General features: G+C 38.0%; 1 long non-coding RNA gene across 2 annotated transcripts; it reads right to left on the reverse strand.

The window, feature by feature from the left end:
- Window positions 1-5971: 5971 nt before the first annotated feature.
- On the reverse strand, window positions 5972-13696 carry LOC130550007 (uncharacterized). Of its 2 annotated transcripts, XR_008962308.1 has the most exons (4): window positions 11246-13696; window positions 11051-11138; window positions 7085-7160; window positions 5972-6903 (listed from the first exon to the last, which is right to left on the reverse strand). It is a non-coding gene; the product is annotated as an uncharacterized LOC130550007 (long non-coding RNA). The 2 variants fall into 2 exon arrangements; XR_008962307.1 differs by having other exon boundaries at window positions 11051-13696.
- Between the last annotated feature and the right edge of the window lie 212 nt (window positions 13697-13908).

A 13908-nucleotide genomic window follows, 5' to 3' on the forward strand; every position in this document is an offset into this window, starting at 1 on the left:
CCTCTGGCAATAAAATATATGCAATTCTACGCTGATCAAGAAAAACAGTGCTAGTATCGGATCAGGATCGGTATCGGCCGATACTCAGAATTCAGGTATCGGAATCGGATCGGCATGTTCACGAATCGGATCGGCACGAAATGTTTTCGAGACAGATTAAAAAATCCGATCACGCAAGTCACTTGACGAAACTGGACATGTGTAATTCATCTGATTGTTGAGGCCACATTTGTCAGGGCTTTACTCCTCCAAACAGAGTGCCACTGGCAGCCTTGCTCAAGCTCAAGTTCTTTGTTTTAAATGTAGACATGGGACAATCGCGCTCACAATGCAGCGCTGTGACATTCTCTGTCTTCCGGCATGTCTATGGCTCAGGGAATTTCAGTGCTAGCCATCAATTTATCCTTTAAAGGATCCCTGGGTATAGAGTGATGTATGGCTTAATATATGAACAATGGCATTGACTTTATAATTGTGAAATAAAAAAACAGTGTAACTGTCACAGTATTCATAAACTTTGAAAAAATATTTTTACTTGGAGGCTGCCATTTTTTTGCGTCAGAATCCGTGATGTCAAATGGTTGCGACCTAAACCTGTTCTCTTTCGCAACAGCGAAGCACACACGTTTTCCATATATAACAGTAAAATATGACACGTAAAACATAAGATCAGATATACAAACACACAAGGACAGTAGGTGGCGATATGTTCTCTTGACACAAGCCAGCCTGCCAGCCATAAAAGAAGAACGCGTTCAGTATTAGACGTCTGTTCAAGGTGAGCGTGCATTAAATCATAGCTTTAAACTACTGCCTTTGAGACATTTAAGACTATTTAAGACATCAGCATCCACCATAATCATATACTTTATAAGAATATACTGATAAACACAATAATAATGCTTGCGGTTTGCAAGTTTTTAGAAAGACTGGTTAATTCAGTTGGCTATTGTGGGCTGAAAAGTTAGTTGAAATGATTAAAAAAAAACTTTAATTGATTAAAAAAACATTTCTGTTTGGTTGAATAAAAGTAATGTTTTGTACAACTTAATAATTGTCATTTTTATCTTATTTTATTATAACTTTTAATATGTCAAACTCAAAGTCACTTTGGTTAAGCCACTTAAAGGTACGGTAGGCCTACGTGCGCATGTACAAGATCAGGATGGCACCACCTCAGCCTCATTTTGAGCCAGGAAACACCCTGTAAATAATAACAACTGTATAAAATAACAAATGCAAAGTTTCTTTGCATTTATTTTGGATTTATTGGGCTCGCAATTGTTAAAGCGCATATATGAAGCTGTCTATAGCAGACTATTTTAAAAAACGAATTAACAGAATGATTCTTCAACTGGGGTCATTATGATTTGTTACGTCCCCAGTTTAAAAATAGGGGTATGAGAGGCCGTACAACAAGTGTGATAAAAGTACAAACAATCTCGTCTCAAAAATCACAACTTCACAACAGTTTGCTCGTTTTAAGGCATTTTGATGACGCCGGTTTATTCTTTAAGTGTTACTTCGTGTTCCTAGGACGTGCCAGGAAACAATAAAATAAATTCATCAATACAAAATTAACAGTTACCTCAGGAGCGGGGCCCAAACAAAACAACAAACAAAAGATTAACTTCCTTTCTGTAGACACTGGCTTACCTCTCAAAGAAAAAGGTGCCTTTAGGCAAAAATAAAGACAGGTCGCTGCCCTTCCTCCCTCTCTGCGGCCAAACAGGAGAAAAGTAAAAACAAAGAAAAGGAGCCCGTTCCCTACGAATACCGGAACACTCTTGATTTTATCGAAGCTAAATAGAACAGTGCCACCACAACACCATAAAGAGTAAGTTTTTGAAAAATACAACGTCTTCTTGAACTACACACAAGTTCATACAAAATCACGTCTCTCTCTTTGTTGCTGGCGTGAAGTAGTCCTTATATGCCATGATCAGTCGGGTCAGGCAGTCTGGAAAACAGGTGCAAGTAGTTGAAATCGGATGTCAATACATTAGTGACAGCAGCCTAATATTCCTTCTATTCTATGTGGTTCAATGTGATATGAATCAAACAAATGAAAAGAGAAGCACTCACTGCTGACTCCGTAACCTTTGTAGCTTTAATAGGAATTTATATTGTTTTCGTTTCACAGCTTGTTGTGCAAAAGTTGCCAGTAGGAGTTTGTGCATAATAGCTGACACACACATGAGCAATGTACAGTTAGTTTTGTGGCTATAAGTCATTCCCTTTAAATGCTATTGAAGTTTGAAAAAGGTATTTTAATGTGTATGTAACTTTAGAGACGGTCCCTAAATTCACGAATATCGAACGTTTAAAGTCAAACCAACTTTATGCCAGTGAAACGCGGCAATGAACACATGCTTTTTATCTGCGCCACACACGCATGTGTAAACACATTAAAGGTGGAGTGAACTGGCCGTTTTTATTGTTTTATACTATTGTCTGATGTCTACTTACGACGTTTGCATGGTTTTTACATTCGAAAACATCAAAATCAATAAGTAATAGGCTATTTTCTAACCTGGTTTTGAGGCTGGTTGGAGAAAGGCTCGGTTTTTAAGGGCGGGCCACATAGAAGACTTGGAAGTAAACACCCACTGCTATGATTGGATAGCAGCTTGCGTAGTTGACTTAGTTGGAGCCTTCTGTGAATTTGGTTAGACACGTTACATAACGTGATTTTACTCAAATTTATGGACTTATTTCCCGTAAGATTCACACCGCGATCGCGGTGTTCCGCGGGTCTCAAATGTTATAGTTTTCATGAAATAAACAAACGGTAGACTCCTGGCCAAAACAACAGTGTTGGCAGATATGGATATGACCTAGCACCAGAAATAATATCAAAACACTTCAAAACAGCCTCCATTATTCGCAAACGGTGGATAAAACCTTGAAAAATGATATATGAGCCTGCCAAATCACAGAGATGCCGATTACAATTATTACAAATTACTAGAGGTAATACTATCAGGGCATATCAAGTGATCTCTAACAAAGCAACAGTGACGCATAGTACAGTACAAATATGTTTTATTCGCGTAAGATTGCTGTGCCATTCCTATCGGATCCAATATTGACGGCACAGCACTGCTTTTTAATTTTAGTCTCTCCTCAAAGACTTGTCGACTTGAAGAATATTGACTTGTAAATGATTAACTAACAATCTGGTCAACATAAAGTTCTTTATTTGAAGCACAATTCTACAAGAAAGCAGGGCTCTAGACTAACACTTGAGAGAGGTGGCACTGGTGCTACAAAGTTATTCGGTTGGTGGCACCAGCCCTTAATTTGATAGCACCAGAGTCGTGGGGTGAGGTAAGAAAAAAGAATCACTAAAACTTCATTAAAATGTATTTAATACGTTAATAAATCAATTAGAAATTAATACAAATCATTGTTTATGATTGAATTATTTTTATTGTATATGTAAACTCTCTTTCAACACTTTACCATATTTAAAGCACATCTTTCTTAAAGCTACTTTTTTCCTTTATTTGTTGTGAACGACTCCTATAAGAGAACACAATTCCTTTAATATCAGTGAGTGTTTTTGGGCCCGTCCATTGTTGTTTGATGAACATTATAAACATAGATCTTTATTATGCTGCTTCCCCTTTAAGAGCTTGCGCAATATACTGGAACACGTGTTTTGTTTCCCAACTGTTTGGTCACGAAACAAACTGAATACCTTTACAAGGTTTCTTGTTAATATGGGAATTTTTAGGTTATTTTGTGTTAATATGTCCGTTTCAGAGTAAGAAGGCGTGAAAGAGAACTCCGTTTAGTATTTTGTGCTCTGACTCTCTGGGCGCGCGCATATCTCAAACAACCCGCGAGACCTAAAGGCTTTTAGTGATTATGCTTCATGAAAGCTGCATTGATACACGTTTGGCTTCTATCAATAGCGACAAATAAATAGTATTTAGCGTGATGTATAACGTTTTGTATGCTTTGCAGTATTGTTAGAGATCTTTATACAATAGTTTAGTGAATAAAGTTTAAACACATGTTTCCTGCATTAGCTTCACATGCATACAATACTTGCAACACATTTCGTTATCTTTGCTGTTTTGTACCTTAGCAGGGGAAATTCTTGTATTCTGCATATTTATTTAAGTTGCAAGATTGAGCGCTTCACTCGTCTGCTCTTTCGGTCCTTCGCCTCTTACCCGTAACCCGCGAATTACGTCTTTGGGGGCGGGGCACTGATAGATAAGTGAATGGTTTAAGGAGGGCAGACAAAAATGAGTGACTGAATGCGCAGCTTGCGCAATATAACATTTCTGCGCATTAAATTTATAATACACAAAAATTATATATTGATCAGTATGACAGTCCATTAAGAAAAACTTGTCGCACTGGCAGGAAAATTTGTCGCAAAATGAGACCATTTAGTCGCAGTCTAGTGTGTCAGAGCATTGGTTATGATTTTCGGACGGATCAGGCCTTAACTTAACATTCTTAACGGAAAAGTTGTCAATCGTTCTTTTCATCTTCTCTCATCATCCGCGGCTACATCCACTCTGTTTATCTGACGGGCCTAGGCTACTCACCTCTCTCTGTCTAACTGCAGCACAGCATTTTCAAACGTACACACAGGTACAGGAATATCTGGACCATGGCCAATCAGAGGGGGGTCCGCCCTTCACTATCTCTGATTGGTTTAGACCACGATATGGGCCTAATGTTTCTGTTGTTGAACCACAGGGAGACTTTCGCAGAGACTTTTTTTTCCTCGAACGGCTGGTCGCACCGGTGTGACGTCAGATTTTTTTTAGTCGCACCATTGAGAAATTAGGTCGCATGTGCGACCAAATTGGTCGCACTCTAGAGCCCTGGACTGCTAAAAGAATGTAATGTAAGTTACTCTGTACCCCTACAACAAAACATTTCATTAAAAACTGTCATTCCACATTAGGCATATAAGCTAAAAATAAGAATAAACTAAAACTGTTGGATTATTATAGGTTACATTGCAAAATGATTTGAGAAAAAAAAAAACATCCAATGCAAGCAAATGAAGCAATTCTGACTGATGCTGACTGACAACCATTTCAGTTAACGTCTCTCCTCGAAACTCCGCCCACAAAAGCTGACTGTTCTCTCAGAAGGTGCACTCGTGACCGGGATGCACAGAACATACTTTAACAAGTTGTTTAATACAGGGAACTGTGTGCACGCGACCACTGTATGATGTCAAAGGATGTCGCGAGCGGCGGGGCTACTGTCAGACAGCCCGCTTCCATCTGAAGTAAAGTTACCGACTGGTAAAGACGCTTTCATTCGGAAATTTACTTCCGTGCGGCAAGTCCTGTGCATTCTGTGTCATTCTCTGACGCTTAAAAATGCTCCACACACACTGCCAAAATGTTTGCGGCAGTAATAAAGCGCACGTGTGACTCTCTCTCGCTCTCTATCTGTGCTGGTTGCTGCTTGATCGTATCATGAGTCATGTTCTGTAAAATTTATTCGGCCACTTCACATATTTCGGTGGCCGAACATTCGGTGCATGCCTAGTTCCTGCAGGAGCTTGTTCTGTTCTTATAACATAGGCTTCAGTTCCGCGAGGAGGTTACAGTTTGCAAAACTGTGCGAACGGATTGCGAAAGCTTGGGCACAGATTATGAATTTGTTTCTACACTGTAAAACATTTTAAGTTGGTTAAACTTAGAAACGAAAGTTCACCAGCTGCCTTAAGAACGTGAGTTAACTGAACTTATAGATATTCTTTGTTTCAACTTAAAGAGATATGTTTTACATTGTGTTTAACTGATGATCATTTGTCGTTTTAACTTGTAAATCTGAGTTAAAATAACTTGCTTTGTTACATTATCAACTACAGAAAACTATTTTTTTTTTGTTAAATTTAAATTTCCCATCTTATTTAAATTAATTTTCATATTGACTAATGTCATTCACACAATCAACTTACAACTTTAGTCCAAAAATATAATATTTATTACTATAACAAGCATGTTATGCAGATTTTAACATTGGCTTGAAAATGCATTTCAACATACAAACATATTCAAAAACATCAATTTTTAAATATTACATGGAGTTCTTCAATGTTTAATTGGGAGAAAGATAAAGAGTAAGATGAATAAAAAGAATTTTGACATATGAATGGTTCAAACAATACTTGTCCATTTATTACGCTGAACATTAACATAGTAAAATCGTTCTTAGTTGCAATAAAAACAGATATATTCAATGCTAACAAAACATCAACAGTGCAAAACAATCAGACAGTTTTCATTTAAGTAAGCAAAATTACAAATTAATCTAACAAAGTCAAGTAACTAAAGCTCTCAGATATACCAGCATTTAAATGTCCTTTTCAGAACACGCCTATACAAGTCAGCACACCATCTCCATCCAGTTAAAGGAATAGTTTACTTAAATATGAAAATTCTGTTATAACTGGTTCACCCTCAAGTCATCCTAGGTGTGTATGACTTCCATTCCTCACACATATCCATCAACAGCATTATAAAACAAGGAAGAGTCACAATAACTATGTTACACTAAAGAATGGATATCATATACACCTAGCATGTCATGAAAGTAAGAAAAATATGACAGAATTTTCATATTTAAGTAAACTATTCCTTTAAGGCTTGGCACCAGTCTATAAAGGATACCTCAGCAGTTTATTTCTAAGTCCGTGTATCCGAGCTGAACAGTGGTCAGGTTTAATCTTCATGACAACCTTCTGCAGGAATTCAAACAAGTACTTCATATTGGAGGTTTAGGCAGTAGGTTCCCATTAGCATAGCAAAAGCAGTGAGCACATCTCTGAAGTTATAAAGAACAATCGTCTCCTCCACCACCACGGCTGGACTGCAGCAAACCTGTAGTGACTATTCTATTGAACTTTGCACTTATCTGAAATAGACACATAAGACAGCAAAGTGGTAATGAGGTAATTGAATAATGAAAACAGCAAAGGGCAGGCAAAGTAAGTACAATTGAAAATTATTCTGAAATTCAGAGCAAATACTGTCATCAGAATATACTTACAATACAATACAGTTTATTTATGTATCACATTTAAAAAACATGTTACCTGTCTCTGATCACATAATGCAGGCCACCCGTCCATGACTACAGAGATGAGTGGCTCATCACCTATGATTTTCTTTCTTCGTTGAAAAAAAAGAGACAATGTACAGTGAGAAAAGAACAACACTGTAACAGTCTTCGGTCTGTGACCTTTTTTTTTCTTAAGCTGCAATTACGTTCCGTACCTCTGGGGGAGTAAAGAGTTTCAATGTTTAGATAAAATAAGGGGGTGTAGTAGAAGAAAATATAATGGCTACTGCTTAGGAAGCATGGTGACTTGGTTTTTACTACTACTAGTCCTTTTTGGGAAACAGTTTGTTTCAAGCCCAAATAAGGACTTTTTGTTATGTTACCATGAAGGCTGAACATATGTAAGCTTGAGTCAACTCCGTAATCTTCTGTTTGGATTGCTACCATTTTTGGGAACATATTAAGAGCTTGAGTCAATTTTGTGATCTACCATTTTTTGGGGGACATTGCTACAGACTTTTCTGGATACTCCCTTGGAGATAAGACTTTTTGATGGATTTCAATGACTTTGAATGACTTTTTTTTTTGGTCTTTCATAAAGTCTGGATGATACCAATTACACGGCTATTGTACACTGTTGATTTTGATTTCAGTTATGAATGAATGTATGAGGCTGGGTTGGGTCTAGTTGATATAAAGTTACAAGGAAAGATTATAACTGGTTTAGGGCTGTACGATTTGGGGAAAATATCTAATTGCGATGTTTTTGACAGACATTGCGATTGCGATTTGATTTGCGATTTTAACTTTTCTAATTCAAGCGTCAGCTCAATATTGTTGTGTGGAGCACAGTATGGGTATAGTTACCCTGCTGAATGAAAACAACAACAAAAAACATTACAGAAATTCTAATTGTTTCCATTAAAACCATTACAAAATTCATTTTTGTAGTGTGTTTTGGGCATTATTCAAATAGGGCTTACTGTTGTTCAATTGGTTCCCAACTTCCAGATTACATCACACCAATAGAATCCAAATACCAGTGTACACTATTATAGTTTCCATTAAAACAAATACAACTCCCACTGTAACCCTTAAATCCATAACATTTTCTATTGTGTTAGTGAATTATTCAAATTAAAAGTTCATAGGTTACATAGGCTGATTTATATTTTTTTAAGTATGTGGTTTTTTTTAAACAAGTAGAAAATGTGCTGAATGTTTAATTTCATCAAAGTGAAATTAGCAAAACAGTTAGATAGAATTTACACTTGTTTGAAACGCGGAGCTAGGCGTAAGTTGACACAGGTTGCGCGCGTGCGTCAATCCTCGTCCATATTGCCAGATGCCCGTGTGGAGCCGGACTCATGTACTATAAACGTCATTACGAAACAGGCTGTGTGTGCTTGTCAAGTTTAAACGGCTCGTCCGCGAGACACGCAACGCGTGGCGGAGACGCGCGAGTATGACACAGGCTGTGTGTGCGCGTCAAGTTTAAACGGCTCATCCGCGAGATGCAGGAGACGCGCAACGCGGGGAAAGCGGGATTTATACATTCGCCTAGGTCCGCTATGCGAGCCTCCGCTGAGTGCACGCGTACCTCCGCAAACGGACGAGGCGTTTATAGTTGACGCGCATGCCGATGTGCTATTCTTTGAAACAACAGAGGGCGACTCGGAGTAATCTATTCAACTAACCAGCACGTATTAGCGTGGAGAAGTAGTTTGCTTGAAATTTACCATGGTTTTACTTTTGTATTTATAGTATAAATCATAGTGGCCACACATTTACTATTGTCTCACTACAGGCACAATAGTTATATGATGTTTCTTATAAAACTATGGTAATATAAACAGAACAATCCCCCTAAAACATGTTTTTACACTTGTATTATAGTAAAACCATAGTTACCTTTCATAAGAAGTGCTTCACATATTAAACTTTACATATGTTATTTAAAATGTATTGGATAAAGTGTCTGCATTGTTCTGCGTGGATTAATCATTGAGATGCATGTATAGATGTGCCTGCTCGGCTAGACTCGTATCCCCTTCGTTCGTTTTCGGATGCGTTGCCGCACGCGCAGTTACAAAAAAAGACGTGCACACCGCCACGCGAAATGAGGTCGCGCGCACTCAAAGCGAACTTCCGCCAACACCGCGATGACGTCATGTTTGCCGCGCGCACCCAAGCGAACCTGCGGACGCGTCGAGTATAAAGAAGCCTGAAGAGTCGCGCGAGTATGACACAGGCTGTGTGTGCGGTCTTCTGAATTGGACGGTTCTTTAGTATTTATTTGCCTAATATGATCGATCTGACTCTGATGCCATAATAATTAGAGATGCACCGATTGCAATTTTCTTTGCCGATTCCGATTTTATTACAAGTGAAACCTGCCGATTCCGGATTTTCTATCCACAAACTATAATTGACAGTATACTGTATATAAAACCATATTAACTTTTCTTCAATACACATTTTTTTTATTTTCATTGAATAAATGATTGAACATTACAATTTCCCCAAATTTCCCTAAATGCAGTTCTCCAAACTGCATTAAATTACAGAATCTTCTCTTTCCCAAACAACTCTTAAATTGAAGAACTCTGTGACTGAAAAGAAGTACAAATAATAAAATATAACTAAACATGTCACTTAATTTACCTTTTTCTTTTTTGTACTCATCTCACAAAAGTCTAAGATAACAATAAAATACTTCAACTTTATTCTCGTCCGTTTCTGTTTATGAAAGTAACATTGCTTTATTTCTTTTTTTCTGAAATGTAAAATAAATTGTCTGTATCTTGGGTCTGTAGGATTAAAATAAGTGGGTTGATTTTTGCTGCAACTTCAATAAAAAAACATTTTAATCTTATGAGTGAATTCTACTCTAAAGATGTATATGTATTTGCAGTTTTTTTGTGTTAGTAAAGAACTCAATCAGATATACAGTATATCACATATATTGGTTGATTTATTCATTTTTTTATATTTTGGATTTTTAAAAACAAGTAGAAGTCGTGTTGAATGTCATTTTACCTAGGTGAAATGACCACAGTTTTAACGTAAGACAAGGAATCAGGATGAACGGAATTTACGTTTGTTTTAAACAGAGTGAACGACTTCAACATGAGTTTAGCATGTGTCAGAGTTTAGCATGATGCTAATAGCATCACTGTTAGCATACATACCCCATGTAGACGGAGCAGCGAGAGATGAACTACAGTGCACCTTTTTGTCTGTACAGTACATGATGCGTGTGCACGCGCGTGCAGTCAGCGGATATGAGAGATGCGCGTCAGTCAGCAGAGACTCGCGGTCCGGTGGACCCACATGCGAGTATAAACGAGCCGTGAAAGGCAGACTGTGCGCGCGAACGTTTACATGTTTACTTGCGGCTTTGAGTGTACTGACGGCTGTGACGTTCTTGCCCGCATCACGGGAAACAGAAGATCGGCTTGGAATCGGCGAGACGTGAGACTGACCGGCAGGTCACCGGTCAGGCCGATCATACAAAAAACCGGCCGATTCCGATCTCTTGCCGGTCATTCGGTGCACCTCTAATAATAACACACACACACTCTCTCTCCTGCCTTCTGTTTGTTTGTTTTTTTAATGTCGGACGTTTACGCAGTTGGCTAGGGCAGTGCTGATTAGGCATAACGGAGGTGCGCTCACTCAGTTGGTTAGCAAGAATGCCACTCAAAGCGGGCTTGGAACAGACTCGTTTCCTATTTTTCACATCGCTTCCAAATCGCAGCCTCTTGCGATTAGCAAATCGCAACGTCTCACATCGCGATTGCGATTCGATTTCGATTAATCGTTCAGCCCTAAACTGGTTGTATTTTGTTAACAAGGTCTAATAATATTTTGATGTTATTAACCCTCCCTAAACAGATATATGATTAACATTTGCTCGACGTAGCATCTGTGGTTATAACACAATCTACAGCAAATGTATTAAAATAATAGCATTAGGCAAACAGTGCATTAACAACACCTTATTGTAACGCGAACGTCCTCGATAGACAAGCAGCTTTCCTTCAACAGGGTGTGCAACCAATGAGAGGCACAGTGACAAAATAAGACTGAAAAAAAAAAGATGAGGAGACAATGTACAATGAGAAAAGAACTACACAATCTACAGCAAATGTATTAAAATAATAGCATTAGGCAAACAGTACATTAATAACACCTTATTGTAACGTGAACGTCCTCGAGGTGTCCAGCAGCTTTCCTTCAACAGGGTAACTTTATGCAACCAGGGGGATGTAGTTGCACCACCACAGTTACCGCGGGGTCTCTTTTGATAAGCTCATAACACCTTTGATGCTCCAAGAAGCCAGCTGTGAACACTGAACAGTTTGATAATAAAAATGTTTCCATCCACCAAACAGATCTCGAGTAACGTTACTTTCCCAAAATATGGTAACGTTAGTCCACCTGTGTGTACAACTGAGAGCCCCATAAAAACTACACTACATAACCCATTTACTTACTTTGATATATAAAAATAGACGTGCATGCCCCTGAATATTTAACGTTAGCCTTGATAGTGCAGCCAGCTAGCTTACGTTCCCTGACACGCACTGAAAATCAAAATATTTATTTAATGCAAACTATGCCATAACGTTACTATGCATTTAAAATCTATATATGCCCTCACTAACTACATTGTCCGATATAGACCCGTCGATTAGGTTTTCAGGCCGTGACGCCGTCGCACTCGCAGAGCATCGTCAACGTGCTAAACTTTCTTTTAACATTATAAAAATTATTATAAAAATATTTTATATATATAATAAAGCATAACACCATTGAACCAAGACAAAAATAATAACTTACCTCTTCGCTGCCGTATATAACATGTATTAATGACAATTCAGCTGCTGAGCAGCAGTATGTCACACCGTAGGCGCCTGAGGTAAATGAACTTTTTCCGCGTCTTTTAGAAAACAAACACCCCTCCCCCTCCTTCTAATTTATAACTTACAGAAGTGAGTTGAATGAATGTTGACTACCCAGAGACAACTCATAAGTAGTTCAGACAACTTGTAAATTTAAGTCTGAGTTTTTAAAAATGTATAAACTTAAGTTTAATATATAAAACTTGTCATGATTATTGGAATTAAATAGAAATTGTTAGTAGACATAACTTAATGATGCTATAATGTTTTACAGTGTATAACCGTGCTGAATCGTGCTAATGAATGCATTTTCATTATCAGCCCTGCGGTGGAAAATGAAACCATTTACTGGTACAAATAAAAAATGAAACCGGTACGGCTGGCATGGATCGGCACGGTGTTGGAACGATTAAGCAATGAGAACGATTCTGCGCGATGGTGGAAAAGTGCTCAGTTTTAGAATCTGTGAGTACGGTTTTTAAAAGAGAGAGAACGAATTACACAACTGTGGCCACGGATTTGCGGGTCTTGTTTTCTTTTCTCCGACGGGTGACCAGACGGGCTTCGCACTAAACAACACAACAAGATGATATTTTAAACTCCTTATGTAGCCGAATCTCTGCTGGATTGTTTTGGCCGCCTCCAGTTTTCCCTTTGTTTTGACTCCAGCTAATGACGTAAGCGTGACGTTCGGCCGTAAAAGGGTCTATTGTTATTAGGGATGTAACGATTACAGGTTTAATGGTTTACCATGATAATAACGTCCAACGGTTATTATTACCGCGTCATATTTTAATAACCATTGATTAAACTGTACCATTGTTACGGCTTGAAAAAACATGTCCAGCATCAAACAAAGTTATCAAGAGTATAGCGTAGATGCAACTTGAAACAAGGATTTTGTTCATTAATGTCAGGAGAGTAAATCAGGAGTATTGACATTTGGAACAAAATAACGCGAGAGGCACCTATTTATTCACGTCTGCTCATGTGAGTTTGTGATGGCAGTGCTTCACTAATTAGGAATTTAATCCAAAAACGTGGATATTTAGATATACTCGCATGTTTACTTCATATTTCTTTATACATTTTTCATTAAATGATGTGATATGATGAGTTTGAAACTCCGTTCAGCTTGTTCTGTTATGAGCGCAGTAGATGTCATGCCGCTTTCTCCTGGGTCATAAAGTACACCCATTTCTCAAAACATACGTAGACAGATGATTTGCTGAATTGTGTTGTGTTTATATGAAAATCTGATTTACTCACTTAAGGTTGTTTAATCTGAACTAGGAAACTTTTACCTTATGCCCCCAACGTGACATGACTAATATTAATGTTATTTATTTGATGTAAATCAAACAAAAGTACATTTACAGGTAAACTCAATATTAAATTTGGTTTACATCAGTACTTTTTTGACATCTCCAGAACATGATAATAAAACCGTGATAATATGGTAACCGTGATTGTGCTGATCACTATAACCGTGATCTGATATTTTCACACCGTTTCATCTCTAATTTTTATCGAATTATTGTCCAGCCCTAACTGGAGTGTACGTTTTCATATGTTCAAGTCTGTTCTGTTTTGATGCTAAGCTACATGCCGTTAACTAAGCAAATATATAGGCTGTGCTTTTTCTCATGTTTGTGTATTTTCACAGACAAAACAGAAAAACAGACATAAATCTTTATTAGTCAAGTATTTTGTTTTACACAGGTTAAGACGATTTTCTGATTTTGAACAGGTCCAGGCAGATGGTGCCGATGAGGGATCTGTAACATTTGTTCTCCAGGAAGAGGATCACACGCTGGGCAACTCACTCAGATATATCATCATGAAGAGGTAAAGGAATCTACACTACTAGTCTTCACAGTTATTCTTACCTTGCTTCTTGACTGACTCTCAAAGGATGCGCTCCGCGATTCATCCATCTAGTCCCCTCCTA

This window comes from Triplophysa rosa, unplaced genomic scaffold (genome assembly GCF_024868665.1).
Source record: "Triplophysa rosa unplaced genomic scaffold, Trosa_1v2 scaffold212_ERROPOS654979+, whole genome shotgun sequence".
Lineage (NCBI taxonomy): Eukaryota > Metazoa > Chordata > Actinopteri > Cypriniformes > Nemacheilidae > Triplophysa > Triplophysa rosa.